The sequence below is a fragment of the Piliocolobus tephrosceles genome, chromosome 3 (genome assembly GCF_002776525.5).
Source record: "Piliocolobus tephrosceles isolate RC106 chromosome 3, ASM277652v3, whole genome shotgun sequence".
NCBI lineage: Eukaryota > Metazoa > Chordata > Mammalia > Primates > Cercopithecidae > Piliocolobus > Piliocolobus tephrosceles.
This window is the reverse complement of record NC_045436.1, coordinates 38,600,889-38,611,589: the sequence shown is the minus strand read 5'-3', so window position 1 is coordinate 38,611,589 and position 10,701 is coordinate 38,600,889. Positions and strand designations below refer to the sequence as shown.

Sequence of the window (10,701 nt, the reverse complement as noted above, 5' to 3'; positions counted from 1 at the left end):
CTCTCTCTCTCTCTCTCTCTCTCTCTCTCTCTCTCTCTCTCTCTCTCGGCAGTAGAGGAGACCCCCTGATGTGTCAAGTTGAAGATTTCTGGGTCCTGGCAGGAGTGGTGAGCCAGGGATCAAACTGCATCCAAACCAATGGGCCTGGAATATACACAAATATCCATTTCCACAAGTCTTGGATTGAGAAATCTGCCATCTCGCTTGCTGAGTTTTCTGCTACCCTCAGTCTGGGCCTCTCTGGGCTCCTCCCTATTGTGCTTCTGCCTCTGATTTTCCTGGGGCCACCTTAACTGGCCGAGGTCAGTATGCCCTGGGTAAAGTGGCAATTGAGAATGAGAGAAAAAGGAAATTCCAGAGCTGAGATTCTAAAGATAGATTTTGAAGGGTCAGTAAGACAGATGCAGTTCTGCTGTCCCATAAGCCTAATTTGCTTGTTGCCTTTCCCCCGCACAAGTCAGCCTAGTAAATAAGATCCCCAGAGTGAATAAAATTTGGTTGATTCTAACAATTATTTATCATATTCATTCTTTTGATGAAATTGAAGACAGAGCCTAGGGAAATGCAGAAGTAGAGAACTTGAAGGCTAAAAGGAATCTGGACATCACTTAGCCCAACAAATCCCCACATTCTACAGGTGAAGACACTGGGGTCCAGAGGTTAGTTTGTCACTGGCTTAATCCAAGATGAAAACCATCCAATCCTGGGATCAGACTGGATTCTGAGGAAAAAGTAGGGACTTGGAAGATTAGAAGGTTTCAAATAAAACAAGCCAGGCTGGAGGAGGAACCCAGGAGGTATATTAGTTATCTATTGTAGTACAACAAATTACCCCAAAACTCGGTAGTTAAAACAATGAAGATTTATTGTATCATAGTTTCTGTAGGACAGTAATCTGGAAGACTTAGCTGGTTAGTTATGGTTTAGGATCTTTCAAAAAGGTTGTGTCAGCCACAGCTGCAGTCATCAAGGCTCAACTAGGAAAGGATCAGCTTCCAAGCTCACTCATGTGCCTGTTACCATTCATGTGGGCCTCTCTGAAGGAATGCCTTTGGCAGCTGGCTTCTCCCAGAGTGAGTGATCCAAGACACAGCAATAGAGAGCACCCAAGATGGAAGCTACAGTCTTTTTTTTTTTTTTTATATAGACAAGGTCTCATTCTGTGGCCCAGGCTGGAGTGTGGTGATAAAAACACAGCTCACTGCAGCCTTGATCACCTGGGCTCAAGTGATCCTCCCCACTTCAGCCTCCTGAGTAGCTGAGACCACAGGTACACACCACCACTCCCAGCTATTTTAAAATTTTTGTAGAGACAAAGTCTTGTCACGTTGCCCAGGGTGGTCTTGAACTCCTGAGCTAAAGCGATCCTCCTGCCTTGGTCTCCCAAAATACCGAGATTATAGGCATGGGCACCCATGCCTGGCCAGCCACAGTCTTTTTATAACCTAATCTCAAAACTGACATCTTGGCCAGGCGTGGTGGCTCACATCTGTAATCCCAGCTTTGGGAGGCTGAGGCAGGCAGATCACCTGAGGTCAGGAATTCGAGACCAGCCTGGCTAACATGGTGAAATGTCGTCTCTATTAAAAATACAAAAATTAGTCGGGCTTGGTGGTGGGCATCTGTAATCCAAGCCACCCAGGAGGCTGAGGTAGGAGGAGAATCGCTTGAACCCGGGAGCTGGTGGTGAGCCAACATCCCATCACTGCTCTCCAGCCTGGGCGACAGAGCAAGACTGTCTCAAAAAATAATAATAATAATAATAATAAACCCTAATATCTCATTACTTCTTATAGTATTCTATTCTTTAGTAGTAAGCCAACAAGGTGTGACCATCAGGAGCTGAAGGTCATTGGAGGCCATCTTGAAGGCTGCCTTCACAAGTAGAGAGTACAGGAAGAGTCTGGAATGAGAGCCTGAGAAGCTAAGGCTGACTGTGCTTAGTAGTCATGGATTAAATGTTACAGTTGTGTTCTCAGGAGTGTTGGCGTTAATGAAGGTGTTTACTAGGGATATTTCCAAAATGTAACATCCTGTAACCAGAGTAGTCTAAGAACATGTTTCATATGAAGAATATATGGCTGCCTTATTTTCTTTTTTTCCTTTATTTCCTGATATACAAAGAATGATTAAAAACATGGGATCTGACACTGACCAGAGCTGAGCTGGATTTCACAGTATGCAGATTAAAATATAATAATAGATACAGTGCTCTACATTACTTGATGAATAAAGAGTAAAAAATAAGGAAGGAGTTTTGGCAAGACAGTGGAATGAACAACTGCAAAGTGAATATTCCTCACTCTAATTGAGTACTAATAAAATCATTGTTTGAAAATAATTTTCATAAATAATCACAAAAATAAGGTAATTACATAATAATAAGTTAATTAAATGTGGGCCATGAAAAAGCTTTCCATATATATAAAAAAAGAATTCAGAAGAAAACAAATTCCCAAATGCAAAAATTATCAAATTATAAGCAGGATAAAGAACGATTACAATTTATTCTCAAAGGGATACTGTTTATGTCAGTAACATCTTGTTAGAATTTTTGTAGATGACACCACCACAGAATTTCAAACAAGGCATACTTGACACTGTGGAAAATGCTTCAGCAAAAGAAAATGTAAACTCACTACCCACATGGGATGCTAAATCAGTTGAAACAACAACAACAACAAAAAAACAGGATAGAATGTGAGAGAAGATGATGGATCTAGATAGTGGAGCCAAAAAATAGGAGATAAAAGGAGGTTATAAAATCACAAAATGTAACAGTTGGAAGGCACTTCACAAATTATTCGATACTACTCCAAGCTCAAGGCATAAGTTTACTTTTTAATAGAATGATCAGTTAATCTTTATGTTTCTTCTATTTCTTTTCTTTTCTTTTTATTTTATTTATTTATTTATTTTTTAAAGACAGAGTCTTGCTCTGTTACCCAGGCTGGAGTGCAGTGGCGCAGTATCGGCTCACTGCAACCTCCACCTCCCGGGTTCAAGCAGTTCTCCTGCCTCAGCCTCCTGAGTAGCTAGGATTACAAGAGTGCACCACCACACCCGGCTAATTTTTATATTTTTTGTAGAGACATGGAGTTACTCCATGTTGCCATTGCCCAGGATGGTCATGAACTCCTGACCTCAAGCCATCCACCCGCCTCAGCCTCCCAAAGTACTGGGATTACAGCCGTGAGCCACAGTGCCTGGCCCCCTTATACTTCTTATTACAAGAGCTTTGGAAAATTATTCATTGTTGGGAATGAGGGAATGGGAACTATTTTCACTACACAGTATTATCCACCCCTTGCCCACAAGAATCCTCTGAAACTGAAACTTAACAAGTAAAATAACACACATAATGGACGAGATAGTTACATGTAGGACAAACCTTGAAGTAAATACATACCTCATGTTTTAGGAAGAAGGTAATCTTGGAGACTTGGGTATAATCTTAAGGCTACGTATGAGGAATGAGATCGTACCGACGAAAGTTTAAATCGAATCAATAATATTATGCACTGGTTGAAGAAAACCAGGATTAAGACAGGAGATAGCATGGAATCTAAGAAGGGAAAAGTCCGTTAACTATATATGTTCATCAGATTCTAGGCTGTTAAGGGAGAAAAACCCTGAGTCTAATGAATATAAACTTTATAATTACTTAGAAAAACATGTTCTGTTTTAGAAAAGTGGTCTTTCAGTTTTTGTAAAGATGAGATATTTCATCTTAGTAAGTGAAATGCTCCTGAAGATTAGCCACCTCCATTTATTCTCATTTTAAACCTCTTTAAACCACAACACATTTGGCTTCTTGACTCATATGAAGAAGAGGTGCCCTGGTAGGGAAAACTGAAAATTCCAAATAATGGAAATGAATAGCCCTTAGTGAGAATAAATATTCTGGTTCATACATAAGCCTCAGAGTTTAGTGAATTAGTCCCTTGAATTTGATCTCCTCTAGGTGCTCTGACAAGGCCTGAAGTCCAGAAGCTAAAAAGCTAAGAACCCAGAAACTAGATTGAGATTACTTGAGTCAAGTCATGTTGCTTGTGGAAGAGCTGCCTAAGTGAATTCTCTGGATAACATGACATATCTCATCTCTTAACAATGGCAGGAACTCATATTTACTTTATGACTCCTCTGTGTTAAGTACTATGCTGGTCACTTTAAATATTATCTTATTTAGTCTTAACAACTCAAGAAGGTATTATTTAGCCCCATTTACAAATGAAATAAAAACACACAAAACTGAGGTTCAAAGAGCCTAAGTAATCTGCCTAAGACTAAACAGCTAATATTTAATTTAACAGATCTATCCAGGGCTGTCAGACTTCAAAAATATGGCTTTTTCAGCTGCGTGTGGTGGCTCATGCCTGTAATCCCAGCACTTCTGGAGCTCGAGGTGGAAGGATGGTTTGAGACCAGGAGTTTGCAATAATCCTGGGCAACACGGTGAGACCCTCTCTCTCTCCCCAAAACAAAAACCAAAATAAAACAAAATTAGTCCAGCATAGTGGTATGCGCCTGTAGTCCCAGCTACTCATGAGGCTGAGATGGGAGGATCGATTACGCCTGGAAGGTCAAGGTTGCAGTGAGCTGTGACTGTGCCACTACACTCTAGCCTGGCTGACACACTACACTCTAGCCTGGGCGACAGAGCAAGACCCTATCTCAAAGAAAAAAAAAAAAAAGGCTCTTTCCACTATACCAAATTACCTCCGTTCATTGTTGGAAAGCTGTAAGATTTTTCCTTATATTACGCCAAAATAACACTTGGCCTTTGGCCCTAGTTATTTGTACCTCTTGTTGTATTTCTTATCTCTATTTGTAGTTCCTTGGGTGCACATAGCTTTTACTTTTCCTTCTGAATAGATAAAAACAGACTTGAGAAAATAAACTAATGTCCTATTCATCTTTCTGACCTTCTAACAACATGTAGTATCCTGCAAACAAAGTATTGAATCTTGTTTTTTCAATTAACAAAATGAGAACTATAGACTATAAAAAGCCAGCTGTCAAACTATAGGGAAGAATTCCTTTAGTATGGGTAGAAGTGAATAAACATAAAAAGGGAATTGTATTTTGTTAGTGATCAAAAGAACAGGTGCATTAGTTGGTGATCAAAATAACCAGTCCTCCCTGTAAAGGGGGGACTGGTTTTAAAGGGCATTAGTGTTCCAAGCAAGTAGGATGGTGCTCAGAGCAAGATTAGTCCCTGTCGAGGAGATGAGTGCAGTCCAGGGAAACCTGTAGACTGGTCAATATGGCAAAGAGTCGGGGAGAGAAAGAAGATTATCTCTGAAAGGTTGTCCAGGGCTTGGCCCTGACATAACAGATGCTAAGTACGTGACATGTTGCTTAACGATGGAGATACGTTCTAAGAATGTGTTCTAAGATACGTTCTAAGAAATCATTAGGTGAGCCGGGCGCGGTGGCTCAAGCCTGTAATCCCAGCACTTTGGGAGGCCGAGACGGGCGGATCACGAGGTCAGGAGATCGAGACCATCCTGGCTAACACGGTGAAACCCCGTCTCTACTAAAATACAAAAAATTAGCCGGGCGTGTTGGCGGGCGCCTGTAGTCCCAGCTACTCGGGAGGCTGAGGCAGGAGAGTGGCGTGAACCCGGGAGGCAGAGCTTGCAGTGAGCTGAGATCAGGCCACTGCACTCCAGCCTGGGCGACAGAGCGAGACTCCGTCTCAAAAAAAAAAAAGAAATCATTAGGTGATTTCGTCATTGTGTGAACATCGTAGAGTAATTTGACACAAAACTCAATGATACAGCCTGCTACACACTTAGGTTACATGCTATAGCCTATCGTTCACCGGCTACAAACCTGTGCAGTAAGTGACTGTACTGAATACTGTAGGCAACTATAACACAATGGGAAGTATTTATGTATCTAAACATAGAAAAGGTACAGTAAAAATATAAAAGATAAAAACTGGTATACCTATATAGGGCAACTTACTGTGAATGGAGCTTGCAGGACTAGAAGTTGCTCTGGATGAGTCAGTGAGTGAGTGGTGAGTGAATGTGAAGGCTTAGGACATGATAGTACACTACTGTAGACTTTATAAACACTGTACACTTAGGCTACACTAAGTATATTTTTAAAAATTTTTCTTTAATAATACATTAATCTTTGCTTACTATAACTTATAAAATTTTGATTTTTAAGAACTTTTGACTCTTCTAATAACTCTTAGCTTAAAACACAAACACACTGTATAGTTGTACAAAAATATTTTCTTTCCTTGTATCCTTATTCTATATGCTTTTTTCTCTTTTTAAAATTTTTTTATTTTTACTTTTTAAGCTTTTCTTTAAAAAAAAAAAAAAAAAAAAAACTAAGACACAAGCACACACATTAGCCTCGGCCTACACGGGGTCAGGATCATCAGTATCATTGTCTTCCACCTCCACATCTTGTCCCACTGGAAGGTGTTCAGGGGCAATAACATGCATGGAGTTATGATACTACTATGTCTACTATGATAACAATGCCTTTTCCAGAATACTTTCTGACAGACCTGCCTGAAGCTGTTTTGCAGTTAACTTTTTTTTAAAGTAGACAGAGTACACTGTAAAATAATGATTAAAAGTATAGCATAAAAAATACATAAACCAGTAACATACTCATTTATTATGATTATCAAGTATTATGTTGATATAGTTTGGATGCTGACCCCCACCCAAATCTCATGTTGAATTATAATCCCCAATGTGGGAGGTGGGGCCTCGTGGGAGGTGATTGGATCACAAGGGTGAGTTTCCCCTGAATGGTTTATTACCATCCTCTTGGTACTATCCTTAAAACAGTGTGTGAGTTCTGGTCATTAAAAGTGTGTGGCACCTCCCCACTCTCTCTCTTGCTTTCACCATGTGATGTGCCTCCTCCCTCTTTGCCTTCTGCCATGATTGGAAGCTTCTTCAGGCCTTCTCAGAAGCGGATGCCGCTATGCCTCCTGTGCAGCCTGCAGAACCATGAGCCAATTAAAGCTCTTTCTTTATAAATTACTCAGTCTCAGGTATTTCTTTACAGCAATAGAAGAATGGCCTGCCACATATGTACTATATGTAATTATATATGTTATGCTTTTATACAACTGGCAGTCAGTAGGTTTGTTTATAACAGCACCACCATGAACATTTGAGTAATGCATTGCCCCACAACTCTAACGTCACTAGGCAATAGGAATTTGTCAGCTCCATTATAATCTTATGGAACCACCCTAGTATATGTGGTCTGAAATGTCATTATGAAGCACATGACTGTATATGGACTAATTCTAGCACTTACTGATTTGTGAAAGAAAAGCTTCACAAAAAATTTCTTGTCCAAGTTCAAAAACTAAAACTAGACTGGACCTTTTAGTAGAGGGTACACAAAGGCAAAAGCCAAGGCCTGATATACATGTACTAGAGAAATCAATTATTCTTTTTTTTGAGACAGGGTCTCATTCTGTCACCCAGGCTGGAGTGTAGTGTCCCAATCACAGCCCACTGCAGTCTCAAACTCTCAAGTTCAAGCAATCCTCCCACCTCAGCATCCTGAGTAACTGGGACTACAAACATGCAGCACCCCACTTGGCTAATTTTTAAATTTTTCTGTAGAGATGGGGTCTCACTATGTTATCCAGGCTGGTCTTGAACTCCTAAGCTCAAGCAATCCTTTTGCCTCGGCCCCCCAAAGGTCTAGGATTATAGGTGTGAGCCACTATGCGTGGCCTCAATTATTCTTTAGGAGACTGTTTTATAAGGAGATCTATTCATTTTCCAATATAATAGATTGATTGATGGGTTGAATTAGAAAACAGACAATGGTGTCCATTTGCCCTTTCTGTTAATACAGATAAAAAGCTCCAAAGCTTGCAAATCTATTGTTTTCCCTGTTTTATCCTCAGGGTGCTCAAAAGAAGACTGAATTCTTGAAGTAGCATCTTTGCTTTACAGCAGTGTTTCTCCCAGGGCACATTTGTCAATGTTTGGAGATATTTTTGGTTGTCACAACTAGGTGTAGTAGGTATGACTGGCATTTAATAGGTAGAGGTTAGGGATGCTGCTTAATATCCTACAATGAACAGCCTAGCTACCCCACAACAAAGAATCATCTGGCCCAAAATGTCAATAGTGTCAGGGTTAAGAAGCCCTGGTCAATAGGTACCACCACCATCAATCCAAGCCATCACCAAGATAAACAGTTTGGGCAGAATCAAATACTTAAAGCTAAGAAATGAGTTCAACAACAACAATAATAAAAATAGCAGCTGCCATTAATTATCATATGCTAACTAGGGCAAACCCAAGCTAAGTATTAGCTCTATAGTATCTCATTTAATTCTTATGAAACTCTTGCGGGATATTATTATTCCTATTTTGCAGAGATTATTATTACTATTATTATTATAGTTATTGTGTACAGCAGAGGTATTTAAAGATAACTTTAATGATAGCATAGGGTAATAATCTGGGGACAGAGAATCTAAGACCTGAAGACACGGCATGATGAGAGATGCAGGAACTGTAAGAGCTGTGTTCAGGGAAGTCCCTGGGGTGGGCATTAAGCACCCACTCTCTTGCTTCCAACTCTTTGGCACTTCCTTATAAGAGTCAATGAAGCAGTAAAATGGCAGATCCAACATGTTTCTTGATTACTGAATGAAAAGGAAGAAAATGTTTATAGACAGATAATATAGGCAAAAGGCAAAGATAAATAGATAAAACATGGTGATAAACAAGCAATGCATAATTTAATCTTTGAGATCATGAACTGATTCCAGCGCCTTCATGGTACAATGGGAAAATACAAACCTTAGGGAAAAGGTGACTTGCTTAAGGTAATACAACCATACCCATGAAAACAAAAGAATAGCACTGTGGGCTGAAAAACAGAAGAACTTTTCTTTTTTTTTGAGATGGAGTTTCGCTCTTGTTGCCCAGGGTGGTGTACAATGGCGCGATCTCGACTCACTGCAACCTCCACCTCCCAGGTTCAAGCGATTCTCCTGCCTCAGCCTTCCCGAGTAGCTGGGATTACAGGCATGTACCACCATGCCCGGCTAATTTTGTATTTTTAGTAGAGACGGGTTTATCCATGTTGGTCAGGCTGGTTTTGAACTCCCGACCTCAGGTGATCCACCCACCTCAGCCTCCCAAAGTGCTGGGATTACAGGCTTGAGCCACCGCATCTGGCTGCAACCAGAAGAACTTTCTCCAAAATGATAAATCATTTTAGCTTAGATTTAGAAAGGGTTAAGAGGGTCCCACCTTTCTCTTTAGGAATAGTTTCTTAAAAAGCTAAATGCCATTATCACACTTGCCAAGATTAACAATAAGTTGGTTTGTTAAATCAGGATCCAAACACAAAGTTTCTTATAATCTAAATCAGCCTCTCTCCCTTTTTACCCTTATAACATTGACTTACAACAGTAAGGGGGTCAGCTGCTTTGTAAAATGTCCTACGTTCTGGATTTGACTATTTACTTCCTTAAGTTGTAATTTGACTTACTCCTTTATCCCTTATATTTGCTGCAAGGGAAAGGAGCTTTAGAGATTCAGGTTTCACTTTTCTTTTTTTCTTTTTTTTTAATAAGGATACTTCATAGGGGGTAACATCAGGAGGCACATGTCTGCCTTGTCCCACTTTTAGTGATGCTAAGATTGATCAGAGGGTTCAAATGGTAACAGCCTAAGCCAGGATGGTCTCAAACTCCTGACCTCAGGTGATCCACCCGCCTCAGCCACCCAAAGTGCTGGGATTACAGGTACGAGCCACCGCGCCTGGCTTATTACTTTTAAACTATTTAATGTTTCTTTCAAGCGTCCCAATATTTTAAGTTGCAAGACAGCAGTAACGTTTTAATAGTTCATTGAATTCTGCCTCTACAGACTTAGCACCCTATAAACAATTGGCACAGAAAGCAAAAGGCACAGTGAAGATTTCTGAGGCAGATGTTGTGGTGTACCACCCAGACCACCCTTTATAACTGAAGCATTCATTCCCCTAGCAGCTAGGAGTGTTGGCTGCTGACAGTTCACAGATAAGTCCTATCCCAAGAACTGCCAACAGAGCCACCTCACCCAAGGTAATGCCCCCTCCTAGGAGGTGGCCTGCATCCAATTATGCAGACTTCTAAGAGCCCATCCTTCTTAGCTCAGTACAGAAAATCTCTAAGGGCCACCTCAGCTTCAGAGAAACTTGTGAGATAGGCTGAGGCCTCTGTTGCAAATGCATCACAGTTCAACTCTCCCTCTAACCAATCCTACTACCCACCCAAGAGGTGCTGATCCTGAGACCACTCTAAAATAAATTTCCTGCACACAAATCTCTTAGAGTCTATTTCCCAGGAAACCTGACTTGCAGTGCAGCTAACACTATAACAGAAATGAAAACAAACAAACAAAAAAATGCAGAAAAATTCACCAGATACTGGGTTCATTTCCTCTTTTCCATTTCTTGTTCTTAGAGAATCGTGTCCACCTTCTATCTCCTTGCTAGAGACGGGGTCCTGTTCCTTCCAGTGCCCTCAAGCAGCCACTCCTCAACACCACAGGCAGAAACCCCAGACAGCAGGGGGACAGCAGGGGGCGCCGCAGACCCCAGTTCCTCCGGGACAGCAGGGGGCGCCGCAGACCCCAGTTCCTCCCCTGGGTCCTGCCGCTGCACTTCTGAAGTCTGGTCCCTTCAGGATCTGGC

The 10,701-nt window shown here is 41.0% G+C and overlaps 1 protein-coding gene across 1 annotated transcript in view; it reads right to left on the bottom strand.

Annotated features, from left to right (window-relative positions):
* SH3D19 (SH3 domain containing 19) overlaps positions 1–10,701 on the bottom strand; it is a 192,167-nt gene that overhangs the window by 134,184 nt on the left and 47,282 nt on the right. The window lies entirely within an intron of this gene.